Genomic DNA, 7,981 nt, shown 5'->3' with positions numbered 1-7,981 from the left:
CTATGGGGCTCTCAAATCTCATTCCCTCCTTTTTTACTTCTCTTCCATTTTTACTACTCATTGGCAAAAATACACTTTGACCGCATGCTGTGGCTCATGCCTGTAATCCCAGCACTTTCGGAGGCCTAGATGGGAGGATCGCTTGAGGCCAGGAGGGTTTGGCAACATGGCAAAACCCTCTCTCTACAAAAAATTCAAAAATTAACTGGGCTTGGTGACATGCACCTTTAGTCCTAGCTGCCTGGGAGGCTGAGGTGGGAGGATCACTTGAGCCCAGGAGGTCAAGGCTGCAGTAAGCCAGATTGCACTGCTGCACTCTGGCCTGGGTGACAGAGGGAGACCTCGTCTCAAAAATAAATAAATAAATAAATAAATAAATAAATAAATAAAGCACTATCACTTGAAACCAGTGATCCCCAAGCCTGTTGGATTACAGAACCACCATGGAATTTTTTTTAAAAAAAGACAAGGTTGTGGGCTCCAGCCCAGACTTATAAGATCAGACTCTGGGTGACAGGGCCCAGGAATCTATGTTTTTAAAAAACATAGATTTTTTAAACATAGATTTTTCATGGTGATTCTGATTGTCTGCCAACTTCAAGGAATATGGAGAGAATTTCCAGCTGTGGCTGCCTTGATCTCTGCCCTTGGTAAAAGGGCTCAACCTATATAGTTCCCCTCACACCTACAGCATGCCGTGGTAGATGCCGAGGAGTGCAAACAAAGAATGTCCCATGCAGGAGTCTCAGTGATTGCATGTTCATCATAATGACAGTACTAAACTCTCACATCCCCAAGGGAAAAAAATATTCCCCAGCAATGCTGCCAAAATTGCACTTATTACTCAGAATTGAATTTCACCCACCCTGGCTACACTCTGTCCTACTGTTTATACTCTATAGCATTTGCCCAACTTCATGTAACTGGTCTCTAATTGATTTTATCCAGAACTCCCTTTTCCTTAAGTGCTTGTGAGCAGTACCTACTGGGGGAGAAGTCTGTGTGTACATAATTCAAATTCTAGTCACCAGTGATAACGCTATTATGTGTGATTGCAATTCTCTAAATTCTTTCAGCTTATTTCCTGCCACCAGAGTGACGAATGCTTTGATATGTTCCTGAGTTTCTGTGATGCTCTGCCATGAAGTCCTGTAACTCATCTCACTGATGGTGTTGATCTCAAGGTTAACTTTACGTGCTGAGCTGTTCCCAGCAAGAGCAGCCTCTAGCGCACCTCCTGCCTTGTGCTTGCCCAGCGAGATATGATAGCACAAGGGCCTTAATTCCTTCCCTATCATGCTGTCTTGTTTGGCAAACACAGAGACTTAGTGTAATCTTAGAAAATTATGAATCTTTCTTTTAGAAAGGGGGTTTAAATGTATGTATACATGTATCAATGTGAATATTTTACAAACGCATATGTGCGAATACATGCATGTGTCTATAGGAGTGTGTGTGATACTAAGGTGCATGTATACACCAATATACCTTAAGATGCAAATATTCCACTGTTTTTTGTGTCTCAAAGAGCAACATTATGACCATTTCTATATCTAATAATCATAACAGAACACAGTTGTCACTTGTGGAGATATAATTACCTCTTGAAAGGGTTGAAATGGTTCTGTCACTGGAAGTGATATTCATCATTGGGAAGTGACTCCTAGAAATTCAGGATTGATGGCAGAGGTGGCACAGGAGAATGGAAGGGAGGACGTCAGTCTTCTCTGCTTATCCCACCATTTTTCCATTTGTGAGGTCATTTGACAACTCCATCCTATCCTCTTAGTTATGTGGACCATGTAATAGTTTGAGAATTGAGTTGTAATTTGCAGAAAAGAACCAGGATAAGCTCTGGCCATTCCACCATAAATCCTGATCACAGCCAGCTATTACACATCAGATATCAAATTTCCCTTGTGCACTCACCATTCCTGCCCTTTGCTACAATTTGGCTCTCATCCATGTATTCATTTATACAGCCATGCATTTCATTTATTCATTCAATAAATTATTGCACACTTACTACATGTGGTACTGTTCTTTACTATGTTCTGCCAGGATCACTCTTCTCCTCCTTTAGAAATTCTATTCATCTGTCCATCTCTTCTAGTTAGACCTAATTTTTCCTCCGCCTTCCATCTGTTAGTACTTGTGCATTCTGGTAGATTTTTGAAATTTTAATTTATTTTTGTTGCATTTTGTTTGATAATTAGTTTTTTGGTCTGGCTTTCTTCTCCAGCTGAAGAGAAGCTCTTGGAGGACAGGAAGATGGTCTGCAGCATTGTGTCTCCCACCCAACCTGACATAGCCTTTGGCAGGTAACCTTCCACAGCAAAAGTCCCTTGAATTGAAAAGTGAGTGAACTGTTAAGGAACCTGGAGAGGAAGATGGAAAAGTTGCAGTCTTCCAGGGATCTCACTTGTGTCCTCTTGTTAATCTCTCCCACAGGCCATATAAGCTAGCCATCATGAGTGTGGTAGACTCATGGAATTCACCATCAAGAAGTAAAGAAATTTAATTTCCCTGAATTGTACACTTATAAGTGGTTAAATGATAAATATTATGTTATATATATTTTATCACAGGAAAAAACAAGTACAGAAATATTTTGCTCTGGAGTTGGGGAAATAAAAACTAAAAGAACAAACAACTTGCAGGCACTAGCAGGAAGGGAGGCTGTTTCAGGAAGATGCTGTAAAAAAAAGTTGGCAGATTAGGGAAACCCTTGACACAAAAGAGCAATGCTCATCAAAGTCCCAACAGAATGAATAGAAAGACTTTGAGGGAAAGACTCAAGGTATAGTGAAAGCCCAAGTCAAACCCCTAAAGGGGTTACTCAGGGCACTGGAGTGGGAATGGGTGTAGAGGTGTGGCCCAAGGATAAACACAGAAATTTAGGCCAGAAAAGAGAGTCTATGAATATACTTATTCAGTGAGTCACAGAACAATGAAGCATCAGTATGCATTCAACCAACATGGGCTAAAGGCCTACTCAGGCCACTTTTAGCCATAGAAGAAAAGATGCAGTCACTTCTTCATGGAGCTCCATTCTACTTGGAAAGGTAGAAAGTTAAATTAGTGATTTTGATATGATCTGAAAAGTACTGTAACAGAAATTGTGTGTTAAATGCAATGGAACATACTGGAAGGAGAAATTAGTGCCACCTCTTGGGAGTCAGGAAGAAACTTCATGGAGGAGATGACATTTAAATCGACTCTTGGAAGTAGAAACTTGTCAGGGAAGTTAGAGAAGAGAGGCAGGGCATTCCAGGCAGAGGGTCTAGCACAGACAAAGAGGCATGGACTTGCACAGCTAGTAAAGCATTGCTTCATACTATAAGCAGCTGTCCACTAACTGCACAGAAATACTAATACTGCTGGAGATTAACCATCTGGAGGATCTTCACAGCTGCTTGTTGGGAACCACCATGTTAATGGACAAAAGGAAACCATGAGAAGTGTTATAGTGAAACTAGCCAAAAGGATCAAAGAAGCTAGAAAGTAGGACACTGTCGTCTGACACCTATAGATGAATGTTAGCCAGATTAATAACAAGTTGTTAGTCACTACTTTGATTCCTCACAAGGGTAAATTGATCAATACCAGGTTATTCTCCTATGCATCAGATGTTAGTACTTTTCCTAATGATCGCTGAAATCACATTTGTGCATTTCTCTAAACCAAAGGAGGAACAGGAATTATACCAGGGGAGAAGCCCTAATGCTTGGAGCTGTTAAGCATTTGCTTGTATTTATTGACAGCTGGGTTGATCCAAAACCCATCTTTCCAGGCTGGCATGCATACTTAGTAATTAAAGCAGGATTTTATATGGCTTGAAATATTTTAATGTGAATGTATCCTGAGGGACCTCAGCAGAGACTTTGGTTTAATAAATTTAATAACTAATTAAGACATCCTCAACTTCAACCTCCATTAGGTTAATTTTTTAATGAGTTTCAGAATGTTTCTCAAGACATTTCTTCCCTAGATGTGGTGAGAAACACACATGCATACACGTGCACCAGGTGTGGATTTTAGCCTTTGATTTGCCAGCTACTAACTGTGTAACCTTGGTAAAATCACTGAGTATCTCTGGGTTATTCTTTCCTACTCCATAAAAAACATGTTTACATGAATCTCATTTCATGAATCTCAAACAGTCTGATGGCTTTGTGCAAGTAGTAGAATTAGAATTGGGTATGTTATCAGTATGCAGAAATATTCCTTGAAAGAGTTTCTTGAAGTTAAAATTAAAATTTAATAATAATTATTATTTTTTTAGAGACAGGGTCTTGTTCTGTTGCCTACGCTGGAATGCAGCGCCATGATCATAGCCCACTATAATCAACTCCTGGGCTGAAATTATCCCTCTGCTTCAGCCTCCTGGGTAACTAGGACTACAACTGTGTGCCACCACCCTTAACTTTTAAAAATTTTTATTTTTGTAGAGATAGGGTTTTGCTATGTTGCCCAGGCTGGTCTCAAACTCCTGGCCTCAAGCACTTCTTCAACCTTGGCCTCCCAAAGCTCTGGAATTACAGGCATGAGCCACTGCATCTGGCCTACTTGAAAGGTTTTATTAACTGGCCGATATACCAACAAAATGTGTAGATAATCCAAAGCTACTGAGATGTGTCTATTTTTCAAAAACTACTTAGCCCCTTTGCTTCTGAGGGTTTGAATTGTTTTCCCTTCAGTAGCTATACCTTGGAGAACCCATCAGCAATTGATGGAGACTATCTGTCACCAATCTGCCTCCCTCCAATAAAGATCTTAGAGTTAGGGAAAAGCAAAACACTAGCCTATTCTTCTTCCTTTCTTCCATCACTGTGTCAGGCCAATCCCATCATGGAAAATTTACCTTGATGGAGAAGGAGGAGGGAATTGCAGAGAAAAGGAAAGAGGAAAATTAAAATATTAACTTCTTCATATGTTAAAATAGAATGGTCCTCCTCCTTCCCAGCCAGACTTGGGTAGTATAATTCTCTATTTTTTTCCTCTTCCATACTAATGGTGAATCTGATCCACCTACAAAATAATTGGTATTTCAAAAAGTAGCTTTCATAATACATTTAAAATACTCCTTACATATACTTTTTATAATAAATTTAAAATGGTAAAAGTAGGCATTTGCTTTTACCTTGAGCAGTAATGTGGAAGGGAGCATGATCTGAGGGAAAATAAGGTCTGAACTGTCTCATTCAGTACAGCCAAATGTTGATCGTCCAAATCCATGACAAATCTGCCTCTCAGTTTCTTTGTGACATTACTTCCTCCCTCTGCATATTTAACTCATCTTTAAGAATGAGAAGTTGGCCTGCTTTCCAATTTCCTAGGAACAAGATCTTCCGAGAATGGTAACACTATTTTATTTAAAGTCCATTTGAATTCCCAGCATTTTAGAGAATCCATATTCAATGTTAGAATAAAAATACATTCCAAAGTAAGATGAAAAAGTGCACTGTGCTCCACAGCCAACGTACTATTTGCGAAAGTTTCTGCTGTGTTGAAACTGGTTAGAAGGAGGCCTGTTTTCCATTGCAGTATTCATAAAGGCCTCGGTAACAATTTTGGGGTCATAGCTATGGGGAGTTACACCCACAGGCTAGATAAATATGACGCTTAAGTCATATTTGTTGGGTAAAGTAAGCTGGCCCTTTGCAGTGCCCAGGAGCCAGGTGACACATTTTATAAAAAAGAAATTAAGGAACATACAGGGTGAGAACTTTTTTCCAATATGCTAGTAATAGGAACTACAGTGAATGGAGAATTGGGACACAGTACTTTTTTTTTTTTTTTTTTTTTTTTTGAGAGAGGGTCTTGCTCTGTCACCCAGGCTGGAGTGCAGTGGCACAATCATAGCTCACTGTAGCCTCAAACTCCTGGGCTCAAGTGATCTTCCCACCTCAGCCTCCTGAGTAGCTGGGACTACAGACACATGCCACCATGCCCAGCTAATTTTTGTATTTTTTGTAGAGATGGGATTTTGCTGTGTTGCCCAGGCTGGTCTCAAACTCCTGGGCTAAAGTGATCTGCCTGCCACAGCCTCCCAAAGTGCTTTGATTACAGGCAGGTGATTACAGGTGTGAACTACCACGCCCAGCTTGAGACTCAGGACTTTCTAATGCTTCTATCTTCAAAAAAAAAAAAAAAAAAAAAAAAAAAATTCTAAAAACCAGCTCTATATACGAACAATGATAGCTTAATATCTTTTGATATCTCTGAGAGTGCCCCATCAGACCATCTTATTAATTATCTCTGCAGTCTAACAAGATGCTCCCCTATCCTATGCTCTGAAGTTAAACATAAATTAATATCCAGATGGCTTCCAAAACTTTTTTGTTTTTGAGACAGAGTCTCGCTCGATCACTCAGGTTGGAGTGGAGAGGTGTGATCTCAACTGCAACCTCTGCCTCCCAGGTTCAAATGATTCTCATGCCTCATCTTCCCAAGTAGCTGAGATTACAGGCATGCCCCACTACGCCCAGCTAATTTTTGTATTTTTTAGTAGAGATGGGTTTTGCCATGTTGGCTAGGCTGGTCTCAAACTCCTGGCCTCAAGTAATCTGCCCGCATCAGCCTCCCAAAGTGTTAGGATTACAGGCATGAGCCACCAATCCCGGCCCCAAAACTTTTTTTTTAAGGTTGAAAACCTTTCTGCTAATCTTGTAGCTCTGTTTCTACCCAAATGCCCTGATTAGTGATAGAAGCTGAGAATTCTAGGTCTTTGGAGTAACAAAAAACTCAAAACCCAAAAACTCACCTAATTTTTAAAGCATAATCAGGAAATAGGAAAATTTCTACCACTCCAACATATCTTTTCTTCCTTATTGCTTTCTAACACACTCTTATATGTTCGTATGTTCCTTTTTTTTTTTTTTTTAACCCTTTTCCTTCCTTTGCTTATAACATTTGCCAGCTGGAACTCAGTAACTCTACTGGACACTAGTTTAAACCAATGCTGGGGCTAAGAAGACTGCCAACCAGCACCTGTCCTGAACCTGAAGGCACGAAGAATTCTCCTGTGTTTTGCTAGGCTCGATTTATACACAGCTACTGCTCTTTTACTGTGTAAAGCATGCCTGAATTGAGCACACAGGCATCATCCATCCAAGATGCACATTTTTGTTCTGTTACCTAACAAAGAGGAACCCCTGACCATTCTTCAACATATTGGAGCAACAAAGTTGACTCCCACACGTCAGCCTATCAAACAAACCATTGTCTTTACATGGTAGTGATGGGAAGGTAAAAGTCATGGTAAACATCCCTAAAACCATTTCAATTTTCCCTTCCTTCTTAGTAAGATGTTTGTAAATGTAGCCATGGCAATAAACAGTTGGCTGGAAAGGCTAAATGCATCTTTAGAAATCCTCCCAGCCAGCAGTTTCCAAACATGGTTCATGCACACCAGACACACTTGTGGAGCTTGTTTAAAAGTTGGATTCTCATCCACTTAACAAGTACTTTCTAAATCTAGGCTCAGAGTTCTAGAATGCTATTCAAGTGAGTAGCTCATAGACAGTCAGGTTTCAGAACCCCTGGTAGGCTAATCCAGGCTTCCCCACTTGCTCTACATGCTGCTCTTCGGGTGAGTAGATGACAACTGAGTTTGAGCACTATGGCCTCTTAGAGAGGGTCAGGATTCAAGGCAAAGCTAGAGAAAACAAGACCCTTAAAAACGAACTGGTGATTTCTTTGAACAGATCTCCAGGTGACATTGGCAGGCCCTGGTTCATGTGACTGTAAAGGGCCTGAGCTTGAAGCCCATGGAGACTGGACAGCAAGCTGAAGCCATGCTCTAGCTGTTGTTGTTTAACCTTTGCTCCTGGAGAGTGGAGCTGGGTGGTGGGAGCAGAGAGTTGGCAAAGGACCACTGGCCTGTACTGCCAGAAGCCTCCTAATTGCCCAGGCCAGGTTTGTTGCCCTTTTGCTATGTTTTCTTGGTATCCCAATCCCTGCCCCATAATATAGCATT

General features: G+C 40.7%; 1 long non-coding RNA gene across 1 annotated transcript; it reads left to right on the top strand.

Annotated features, from left to right (window-relative positions):
* Nucleotides 1-1,080: 1,080 nt before the first annotated feature.
* On the top strand, nt 1,081-7,203 carry LOC134734125 (uncharacterized). The gene is made up of 3 exons (XR_010117489.1): nt 1,081-1,184; nt 2,243-2,321; nt 6,923-7,203. It is a non-coding gene; the product is annotated as an uncharacterized lncRNA (long non-coding RNA).
* The last annotated feature ends 778 nt before the right edge of the window (nt 7,204-7,981 follow it).

Source organism: Symphalangus syndactylus, chromosome 12 (genome assembly GCF_028878055.3).
Source record: "Symphalangus syndactylus isolate Jambi chromosome 12, NHGRI_mSymSyn1-v2.1_pri, whole genome shotgun sequence".
Lineage (NCBI taxonomy): Eukaryota > Metazoa > Chordata > Mammalia > Primates > Hylobatidae > Symphalangus > Symphalangus syndactylus.
The sequence above is the reverse complement of the archived record's forward strand: the minus strand, read 5'-3'. Positions and strand labels throughout refer to the sequence as shown.